The sequence below is a fragment of the Culex pipiens genome, chromosome 1 (assembly GCF_016801865.2).
Source record: "Culex pipiens pallens isolate TS chromosome 1, TS_CPP_V2, whole genome shotgun sequence".
In the NCBI taxonomy this organism is placed as follows: Eukaryota; Metazoa; Arthropoda; class Insecta; order Diptera; family Culicidae; genus Culex; species Culex pipiens.
This window is the reverse complement of record NC_068937.1, coordinates 77,017,770-77,029,570: the sequence shown is the minus strand read 5'-3', so window position 1 is coordinate 77,029,570 and position 11,801 is coordinate 77,017,770. Positions and strand designations below refer to the sequence as shown.

Here is an 11,801-nt window from a genome sequence, read left to right as displayed (position 1 = left end):
AACGTCATGATTCGAAATCCGGACACTTAGTAGCATATCATTTTTGTTATAGCTGGCAAAAAATCATGTAATAAGTTGGAAATGTAGAAATACCATCATGATGTAGTATAAACAGTCAGTTTCAAAAAATGCATGCAAAATATGTCTTTTCTAACAATTTTTCATCAGAATTTTAAAATTAAAATGACTTGTTGTGCTTCGAATCCCGGACACTGATAAAAGCTGATTCGAAATCCGGACACTTTTGCTTCGAATTCCGGACACTCGTTTTTACTTATGAATCGCACAAATTTGGACTGAAATGTTAGTGAATGGCATTCTTTAGGTCTCAAATAAGCTGTTTACATCAAAACAATCGATAGTTTATATAAAAATTTGCTAGAATTTAAGGAAATCGAAACTATAAATTTCTGCTTTGCCTTCCCGGTGCTTCGAACGCCTATGAAATATTTCAAGTGAAATGTTTCGCATTTTTGGTAAACTTAAAATTTTATTGTATTTAATTGTTTTGGCATTAACTACAGCATTCAAACAAACTTTAAATGAAAGTTGATGTTGGAATTCATCGAATAACACAGTTTTGACATTCATAATGCGAACTTATATCCAAATAATTGATAAAACAAGATGAAGTGTCCGGGTTTCGAAGCGTCCGGGAATTCGAATCATGACGTTATTTACATGGTTCGTGAGGCTGAGTGTGTTTTTTTTAGTTACTGTAAATCGAAATAACGATATACAGTCATTTTACTTACATTCGAATCATGCTTATCAATGTTTTTGTAAATCAAACCTTACTAAAATATTTGCCAAAACAATATTTGTACAACAAATAAAAATAAATAAAATATTAGCAGTTCGATATAGTTCACAAAAACTGTCAATCCAAAATGATTATTTTTTTCATATTTCGAAAAACCCGTTTACGCTTTACTAACACCAACCACACTGCTTGAAACTATTTAAAAAAATATTTGTTTTGAAAAAATATTAATTTCTTTATTTTCATACTGATTACAATACTTTCCACTGCACGCAGTTCGTGCGAACAGTAACTGAGCCACGCCAGCATTAAAAACGAGAGCACGTGGCGCGCGCGCATCGCAGTAACCTATGAGATTTTTCGCGCCAACTAGCCGGCCCCGCGGCTTTGCCTTTCACCTTAACGGCCTAACAACCAAGGCTGGGACCGACATTTTACTTCCTCATCCGATGGAAGGTTGGAGCAGATGGGAATCGAATCCAGAATCATCCGCTTTCAAAGCGGACAGCGTAACCATTCGGCCACGCACTGCCACGGGACACTGTTGGTGCTGGGTTTGAATCCCGTCGGCTGCGATTATTTTTGTGTTTGCAAAAATTGTACATGCAGCGTGTAATAGGTGATGATGCTATTTTACCATCGGATTTTTTGCTGTGTAATTATAATAATGATAAAAGGATTTTGTGATTTCTTTTTCACATAAATTCTGAAAATTTTAATTTAGTTTTCTTGTCCTCCTAAACAAATCTTGACAAACCTTTTAATTATTTTTTTTTTCGATACCTGCTTTGCTTTTTGTGTTACCATTTGTTGTAAAAGAACTTCTTCCATTTTTGATATGGTTCAGACATGACCAAAACGTCATTTTAAAGTTTCATCCTCAAACTATTTCTAAACCCTTACCAAAAATCATGATTTTTTGAGTTCCAAATCCCACTTTTCATACGATTTTTTCAGTTCAACCCATATAACCATTTTTATGGTTGTAGTACCTGAACTCAAAAAATCGGATGAAAAGTGGGATTTGGAACTCAAATAATCATGATTTTTGGTAAGGGTGTATTCTTTGAAAGCCCAAATGACCGATTCTTCGGCTCCTTTTCAAAAAAATTCCGAGTTTTTTTCAGCGTTTTGGCTGTAGTGGCAAAATAAAAGAAGAAAACCCCCAATGTTTTAACATATTTGGAAAGATAATTGATTTTCCTAAAAAGAAATATCATGCAGAATGAACCATATAGTACCTGTGCTTCTCCTGAAATAAAAATGTAGCGTGACGGGACAACATCGTAAAACTGGACTTTTAAAAGGCACACGAGCAATTCTCTACAAAACCGGCCGATTTCGACTATTTTTATTTTTTGTATTTTTTGATTTGGCTCAAACTTTGTGGGGGCCTTCCCTATGACCAAAGAAGCCATTTTGCATCATTAGTTTGTCCATATAAATTTCCATACAAATTTGGCAGCTGTTCATACAAAAATGGTACGTAAATATTCGAAAATCTGTAACTTTTGAAGGAATTTTTTGATCAATTTGGTGTCTTCGGCAAAGTTGTAGGTATTGTTAAGGACTATTTAGAAAAAAATAGGTACACGGAAAAAAAAATTTCCCGATTTTTTTATTAACTTTTTTTTCACAAAAACTCAAATTCCCAAAATACGTATTTTTTGATTTTCGAGATTTTTTGATATGTTTTAGGGGACAAAAATCCGCAAATTTTGAGCTATAGAGAAACATGGTCAAAAAATCTGCCGCCGAGTTATGATTTTTTGAAAAACTGGTGATTTTTGGAAAAAATCGAAATTTCATACATGAAATTTTTTTGACTTCATTTTTTAATGCAAAATTGAATTTGCAATCGAAAAGTACTTTACAGATTTTTTGATAAAGGGCTCCGTTTTCAAGATATAGCCACCGAAAGTTTGATTTTAGCGAAATATTTGCAGTTTTTCAATTTTTAAAAATAGTGACCATGAGTGACCACTTCTAAAAATATTTTTTTTGAAAAGTTCAGAAAATTTGCTATAAAATTGTCTAAGAGACATTGAAGATTGGACCTCTGGTTGCTGAGATACAGCGTCTTAAAGAAAAAGAAACACGAAAATTGAAGTTTTACTAAGTCTCACCCAAACAGCCCACCATTTTCTAATGACGATATCTCAGCAATTAAAAGTCCGATTTTCAATGTTAATACATGAAACATTCGTGAAATTTTCCGATCTTTTCGAAAAAAATATTTTGAAAAAAATTAAATCAAGACTAACATTTTAAAAGGGCCAAACTTTGAATATTATGCCCATTAAAAATGCTAGTATTGATTTAATTTTTTTCAAAATATTTTTTTCGAAAAGATCGGAAAATTTCACGAATGTTTTATGTATTAACATTGAAAATCGGACCATTAATTGCTGAGATATCGTCATTAGAAAATGGTGGGCTGTTTGGGTGAGACTTAAAAAACTTCAATTTTCGTGTTTCTTTTTCTTTAAGCCGCTGTATCTCAACAACCAGAGGTCCAATCTTCAATATCTCTTAGACAATTATATAGCAAATTTTCTGAACTTTTCAAAAAAAATATTTTTAGAAATGGTCACTCATGGTCACTATTTTTAAAAATCGAAAAACTGTTAATATTTCGCTGAAATCAAACTTTCGGTGGCTATATCTTGAAAACGGAGCCCTTTATCAAAAAATTTGTAAAGTACTTTTCGATTGCAAATTCAATTTTGCATAAAAAAATGAGGTCAAAAAAATTTTATGTATGAAATTTCGATTTTTTCCAAAAATCACCAGTTTTTCAAAAAATCATAACTCGGCGGCAGATTTTTTGACCATGTTGCTCTATAGCTCAAAAGTTGCGGATTTTTGTCCCCTAAAACATATCAAAAAATCTCGAAAATCAAAAAATACGTATTTTGGGAATTTGAGTTTTTGTGAAAAAAAAGTTAATAAAAAAATCGGGAAATTTTTTTTTTCCGTGTACCTATTTTTTTCTAAATAGTCCTTAACAATACCTACAACTTTGCCGAAGACACCAAATTGATCAAAAAATTCCTTCAAAAGTTACAGATTTTCGAATATATACGTACCATTTTTGTATGAACAGCTTCCAAATTTGTATGGAAATTTATATGGACAAACTAATGATGCAAAATGGCTTCTTTGGTCATAGGGAAGGCCTCCACAAAGTTTGAGCCAAATCAAAAAATACAAATAAAATCCATTTCCGGTTTTGGTAGAGAATTGCTCACACTACAAAAATCGCTACAGTTTTGCCAGTTTGATTTTTAAAAACTTTTGCTCTTCTACACATTATCACAAATTAATAAACGAATCTTTTGCTCCTTGAACTGAAAGAATTGTTAAAAAAATGAGTTTTTGCCAGCCATTTCTTTTCGTGACGGGACAACGAAAGGAGCAGATTTATGAAAAAACTCCTCTCCCGTTCAATGGCTAGCAGACCACATTTGGTCAATATTCTTGGCTTTTAAAGTAAGAAAACGCATTTAAAGCACATTGCAATTATTGCATCATAATAAAAATGATTTTTTTCATATTAAAAATCACATTGAAAATTGAAAAAAGTGACATTTTGGTGTAGTTTCGCTAAGAATCGGTCAAATAATAACCATTCATTTGCGTCCAAGTGAGTTGAAATCGGTTGAAACGAAATGTTTCATTTTTTGAAAATAAATATTTTTAGGAACCACCCAAACTTTGCTAGGACACCCCTTATGTCTAGGCTTAGTGATTTTTCACACAATGCAATTGTCATGGGGACCACTATTCGAAAACACAAAATTTCGCGGAAATTTCACGGAACGTGAAAAATGCTGTAAAAAGTTATAAAATGTTTTGTTAGACAACCTGCAAGATTTTTTTACATTCAAATATGTAAGCAAATAAGCTAAGTGATTTTTCAAGCTGAAAATTTTCAGTTCAACGGGGCCATCAAGTTTCGTGGAAATTTTACGGGCTTAAGAAAAAACTACAATGTTTCAGGAAATTGCTGTTTTTTTTAGAATAAAATAATATTATAAAGCCCAAGTAATTTAATCTTGAATAAACCGAGTTTGGCGAAAAAAACAATTTGCTGAACTGTATATAGAGCTTCCACTGATACTCAAAATAATTTTGAACGTGTGAAATCGTGGTAGAAGTGATGATAATTGCATCAAAACGACGATATTTTTTCAATATGTTGTACTTTTATTTTTACAAAACATTTCAAAAATACTGAAAACTTAATTTCAGGATTTACTCAATTGAATTTATTTTGATTGAAACAAAAATTATTCTTCTCGGAATGTTTAAATTTGGCGCACTAGTAAAAAGTCCATAAATTTTACAATAAGTAGTATCTTTTGTAAAAGAATCTAGCGTTTGAATCACTTCATAACACTATAACTTTCATCTATCTCTAAAGTCGAGAGTTTCCTATCTTTGTTTATCTACAAACATTTTTTAAGTTGGTAGCCGAGCAGTCTGCTGTGAGCAACAGCGGAGTATCATTCGCAAACAACATAAATGGAGCAAATATTAGGTAATACATTTATAAACATCATGACTTCTTGTGTGCTGTGTTTTGGTGTACACAGAGCAAGCGAGTCATTCTTATTGACCAACGAATAAAATCATTTTGCAAAAGGACAAACATTGACTGAACAAGAAAAGGTATGATTCAGTAATACAGTAAATTATGATGGAGCTTTCAAGTTTTGCATGATTTTTTGAAAATTTCGAAAACTAATCCAGCTATTTTTTCAAATTGTTGTTATTATGTTTTTTACAGAGCCAGCGTGGTAACGCTTCCGCCTCGTAAGCGGTACATCGGGGTTCAAATCCCGGCTTAGACCAACACAACTGGTTATCTTTTTCTTTCCTGATTCGATTGCTTAGTAAAGGGAAGGTAGTGTATCATAACAAGCTGGACCTTATCGACACCTTAGGGAAGGCGACGTATGGAATGTTAACATAAACCTTAACATGTTTACTAGGGTGGGGGGGCTTTCTCGGGGCTACGCCTGAAATCAAAGATTGACCCATCACTAGTCTAAATTCCAATCTGTGCTCATTTTGACCACACGAACCTCCAATCGCTTAAAGTTTGTATGGAAAAAATCATCAAAATGTATGGATAAAAGCAACTGTTTCAGTTTTTTACCTATGGAGGGCGCAATAGTAGTCCAATGTTTATCAATTCTCAGAAGTAGGACATTAATTACATTTTGAACAACTTTCCCGAAGACACCATATTTTTAGGTATTTTTGGCTAAAAAGTTATTAGCTTCTGAAAATGATCATTTTTGTGCAGACGGCTCTAAGGGGCTACCTAGAAACAATGTTTTTAATGCACGTGCGTGCTCGCTAACCTGCCTACCTGCCTTGCAGTGCGTCTGTTATGTTGCCCCTTTGAGCCGGCCGCGCAAAGATTGTCCTTTTCAGCAAAAAAATCTTAAAAATATGGTGTATTGGGGAAAGTTGTTCTAAATTTAACGAAGGTCCTACATCTGAGAATTCTAGATTAAATTTTCAAAACAACCTATCCCTCATGGATTTCCTATGCAGATAGGACCTTTTGAAAATTTAATCGAGAATTGATAAAGATTGGAGAACAGGTTAAAATGTTCGGATTTGGACCACCCTAATGTTTACATTAAGTTACTTACTTACGATACTTTTCATGGGTCATGGAGAAAAAAATCTTCTACTTTTCATGTAGCCATGTGGAAACGATCGACTCAAGGAACCTTATCTGGACAACTTAGAGAAAGCGTTAATATTAACATGTTTAAATTAATTAAGTAATAGTCACTGATTCCAATTTGTATTTTAAGGCTCGATAACAGTAGAAGAAAATTTGTGTAGAAAATTTTACACGACGTGTCATATCAATCTAATCTTTTATTCAAAATTAGATACTTACCCTTCGGTCTTTTATGTTATTTTACTTCTAACGTGTCGCCGTTGCGATTCGATCGGTTGCAAACGGTGCAGCTTATGCGCCACTCCCGTGAGGGAGACTGCCCGCCATGTTAAATTTGCCCGGTTTGAGACTCTCGAAGAGGTGCTCGGTTGAACTTCTTCCCAGGGAAGAAGCAAGATCGAATCGGCCAGCGTACCAAAGTGACCCACAAGAACGGTACGGAAAGCTCAGCCTCCCGAAAAAGCTCCTCAGCAATCCGCCAGTATAGGACCCCCCGTGCCCGTATGAATCATCATGGGTAGTACCGACACCCGCCACCAGAGAACTTCACGAAGCATGGGAAATACGCAGAACTTTTGCATTGGGGAGGAAAGGACTGGGAACGGACCCTAAAGTGACGGAAGCAGCGCTCCGGATCGACCAAAAAAACTAACACGTGAGCTCATTTTAACTGCAGGGACTTTATTAATCTCCAAAATAATCACTCATAATTTAGTTGGCAGGGAATCAGAAAAGGTGCTCGTTTATTGGACTAGTCTAACATTTTGTATTTCATTCATTGTTTCGTCTTCAACGTCTACCTAACCATTTTCCTACTGTGTGCTTTTGCTCTCCCTACTGTCTGTACTGTTTGTTCTTCTGTTACCCCGTGCTTTTGTGCTCTCTCCTCAACCTCAAATCTTCAGCTCGTCAGCTGGAACAGCTGATCGCTGACGTCACCGGCAGTCAAGCGGACTGCGGCAGACAAAGGCACTAGAGTGCTATTTCGTGGACGTGTGGGGGGTGTCAATAAAGGCCGTCACACTCCGGGCGCATGGCAACACGCGCTTAAACAAAATGGACGCCGTCCATCAAAATGGCGTCCGCTCTACGGCCGCAGCCGGAACGGAAAAACGTTCGTGACGCCTTTCGTGGCCGTCACCCTTCACCCGATGAAAAAGAACGGACTCACCGGACTACTGCTGTTGCTCCTGTTACTTGCTGATGCTGCTGCTGTTGATCTTAACCGCGTGCTCGCGGACGGCGCGGACGACGCTGCCGGTTCGACCTGCGGTTGCGCGGTTGACTTCGATGATGTTGCGCGGGCCGGGAATGAACTTTCCGGGCCAGCACGTGGGCGGATGGACCGCCTCCAGACGAGATGTTGACGGCTCGTCTCTTCCGGCGATGTAGCGTGTGCCGGGTCAAAACTTGTCCCACACTCGATGCGGGGCGGTGGTGGACGCGCGCTCGTACTCCTACTGGTGCTGCTTGGCTGGTAGGGTGAAAGAAGCGAAGCCAACGAACTTCGCACGGGGTAACGGTTTTACCTGATCTCTAGCTAGGCCGCACAAAAGTTCACTTCTTCACACACACACGATCCTAACCTTGTCGAGATCTAGGGGGGGAGAAGTTAGAATTTAAAGCCTAACCGGAAACACTACCACGCCACTTTCAAACCTCAGGACTGGACAGGGGAACCCGGGATAAAAGTCTGCGCACTCCACACTTCACAAAGGTCTGGGACAAAGTGAACGAGTACTTGCTTCCTCAGAACGGGGAAGGTGGCCCCAGACGTACTTTTGGCACGCCGTTTCCCGGAGATTGCCTCGGGCTTCTTCGGATCTTTAAAGATCTGAGTTCCCGTCTCACTCTAGCGGTCGGCAATAGCTCTGACCGTCCCTTTCCGTCTTCCCGAAGGATTCAACATATGAGCGACCTCCGCGAGATTCTCTCTCCAGGTCTTAAACCAGTAACGATAGTTACCAACGATCGTGGGGGCTAACATCACCTACATTGATTACCGTGGTAACGGAGATCGAATTACATTTAAAGACGAACGGAAAAACCGAAATAAATAAATAAATAAATGCTAACAAGTGCAACTGTTACATCACTCCATGCTTAAATTACGAAAATTCAGTTTATAAAATAAAACTGAATTTTCGTAAGGGGAAATCTTACGAAAAACACGGAGGAACCACAAAAAAAAACAAATTAATACTACAAATATATTTACATTTCACCAAAAACAATTTGCGAAAGATTTTCAACAGTTCGGGGTCATATATGATCATCGGTTACGAGTAACCTCCATCTCTATTTCCAAGTCATGATCCATCACAGAAAATGCTTGTTACTGACCATCAACGTCTTCACTCCGGTCTCCAGCGAACGTTCAGAAATCCTCAACAAAATGCTAGTGCAAAAATTTTATAACCTAATCATGGATACTTTTTTTTCGGTCATTTACTTTACAGGCTAACATCTCTAAATTTCTCCCAGAAAAACAACTTGTTGAACAATCCAGGACTAGCAGTTCGACTATGACTAATGGTTGACATTCCTCATTCATTCATCCTAACACTCAAATCCCAATCAATACCCCAAAATAAAATATACTTTCAAATAAATAATATTCCATATTTAATGAAAATACAACCTAAAGTCTCCATACTTTATGTTCCCGAAATAACACTGGCTCATTAAGACTCAGAATCTACCCCAATCATTACGTTGAGCAAATGAAACTTCGTCCTAATTCACCGAAATCATCTGTTCTGCAGAGTTTAGGCCCACCCCAAAGCTTTACTTCAGGCAAATTTGTCCTTCACTCTAACAGAACGCAGCCTAATTAAAATATCTATATTGAATTTCCACCCCAGAATCGTCTCTGGTCACCCGAAATTCAACAAGACAACTGAAATTCGCCACAAGGGTTTTCCCAAATAAACACTGAAAAAATTTCACTCTACCTAACTAACTGGAACTGTCAAACCAAAAGCTTCGTCAAAAAGCTTCGCCGAGGACGTCAAACGAAAACGTAAACAAACGTGGTGCTGACTGTCCGTAATTTTACTTACGGTGTGATTTGTCCAAAAAATGTGCTCTACTTGTGCCAAAATGTAGTGGAAAGTGCCTGAAACTATTGAAAATTCGTCATCTGAACTTGATTTACGGGGGGAGTATTCAAATATTCTCCCTAAAACTTAGAATTGATGTGCTTTGTGTGTTCTTTTGTAGGAGCTGCGTCGTGGGACAAAAACGTAACTCTCAAGTGCTGAAGGCTGACGGAAATTTACTAATTATGCTGAAGGCGGGACGAAATTTATGCTGCTGAACTAAAAACCAAGTGCGGAAGCCAAAATTTACTGCTGAATGGAGAAATATGTTGCGGAAGGCTGAAAATTACGGCGGAAATATGTTGCTGAAGGCTGAATGTGCTGTGACGTCATCAACTTCGTTTCTGATTGGAAGCTGCGACGAGTTCTAATTGGATAACCTAACCTACTCAACACGACGACATTTATGCTGCACGATGCTGAATTATGCTGACTACATCTCTACTCATCTCAAGTTCCCGAAAAATATGCTCCAGACGACGAAACTGAAGCCAACTTTACACCATCGATCATGCTACGACAACATCACTTCGTGGGACTCAACATAAACATAACGAAGATCAAGAAGAATACTAACAATAACGGTAATTACTCACATAGTTTTTATAAGATTAGGCGCGACTAACAATTAACAAGCTTTATTTACATCAGGTAGGGTATTTGCTCCCATCCTTGATCCTATTCCTATCCTAAATCTAATTTTTGTCTCGTTGGACTGTCTGTTTACGATGTCCGAGATCGCGATTGACTAGTTCGAGGGTGTTCGTGGTAGTTATGCTCTAGTTCCTCGTTTTAGTCACCAGTAGTCTTAGTTATTGTGGGACGCTCAACTCTTTGATCGAGGAGACTTGAAGGTTAGAGGTTTTATGAGATCTTGTTGCTTTCGATTGGGTGAAAGGGACATAGCTGGTTGGGTCATAGTTTGCCTAGCATATTTTGTCGACAGTCAGCAGGTTCGAGCATAAATCTTCATGTTGGCTAGGGGAGTTGGTCTTTCGCTCTCGTCCGCAGAGCTCATGAACCATCTGTACTCTCGTCTGAAGCTGGACAGGTGTGGCATGTAGTTGTAGTTGTTGATGCCTAAGAAGTGTTTTGGAGCATAATTTATGCTTGGTTGCCTCTCTAACTGTTAGAGGGTACATAGCTCGAGAAACCTAAATTTGTAAAATCCTAAATTGCTAAATCCTAACTGAAACTGATCGATTCTAATCGCGGTGTTAGTCAATCACATTGCTCACTCTAATTCATAGTAAGTTTAGTTATAATTGACTGTTTTTCTTCAATTTTCAGCGGATTTCAACGGGCCAAACTTCGGCATGAAAACAAACAACCAGGGCTGCGGAGTCGGGTCATGTTTTAAACGACTCCGACTCCGACTCCGACTCCGGCTTTTTGAGATAAGGTGACTCCGACTCCAACTCCGGCTCCGGCTTTCAGCTCCAACCGACTCCGACTCCGACTCCAACTCCGGCCTACCAACTCTAGCCGACTCCGACTCCAGCCTTCAATAAATGGTTGGCTCCGACTCCGACTCCACATATTTTTTAAATATTTCAAAAGTTAGTTAACTATTATTTTGAAAACAATGATAAATGGGATTATTTATATACTCTCTAAGTGTCATGTTTTTCTCAAGGAAAGAAAGTTCGAATCAAAAAAAGGGAAAAAAAGTGTCTAGGTTATAATTTTTATACGGTATTGAAACATAAATCAAAAAATATTTCCAGATTTGTAGGCATTTGTAGAAGAACTAATTTTGTAAGTGTATATGGATTTATTTACTTAACCTCAAATTTACATATAATTTATAAAAAAGCTGATAAATTTAATTATTTAATTGTTATTAAATTTATTATTAATTTTAATTAATCAAAAGAAACCAAAACTTAATGATTAATTTAACAAAAAAAAATCAATTTGTTAAATTTTAGGCTAAAATTTAAAGACGCACTTTGACTATCAAAGTCACCTTGTTTTTTTTTTAAATATGTACTAAATTTAAACGAAACTATACTTGTTTAACATATTTTCTAGGTCACTGATATTTTCCAAAAGGACCCCTTAAGCTATCCTTTCCAAGCACATTTTGTTTAGGTGCATTGAATTGCAATGGTAATCGCTTTCCGTCATATTGGCGAAGGACGACATGTTCCATTAAGAGCACAATCGTCATGTTGTGTGCTATCTTGTGACAACACCATTAATTACCATATTCGAGAAAATCGATTTT

The 11,801-nt window shown here is 37.1% G+C and overlaps 1 long non-coding RNA gene across 1 annotated transcript; it reads right to left on the bottom strand.

Annotated features, from left to right (window-relative positions):
- Positions 1 to 6,732: 6,732 nt before the first annotated feature.
- On the bottom strand, positions 6,733 to 11,275 carry LOC120428531 (uncharacterized). The gene is made up of 3 exons (XR_008211732.1): positions 8,130 to 11,275; positions 8,000 to 8,067; positions 6,733 to 7,944 (listed from the first exon to the last, which is right to left on the bottom strand). It is a non-coding gene; the product is annotated as an uncharacterized LOC120428531 (long non-coding RNA).
- Positions 11,276 to 11,801: the final 526 nt, after the last annotated feature.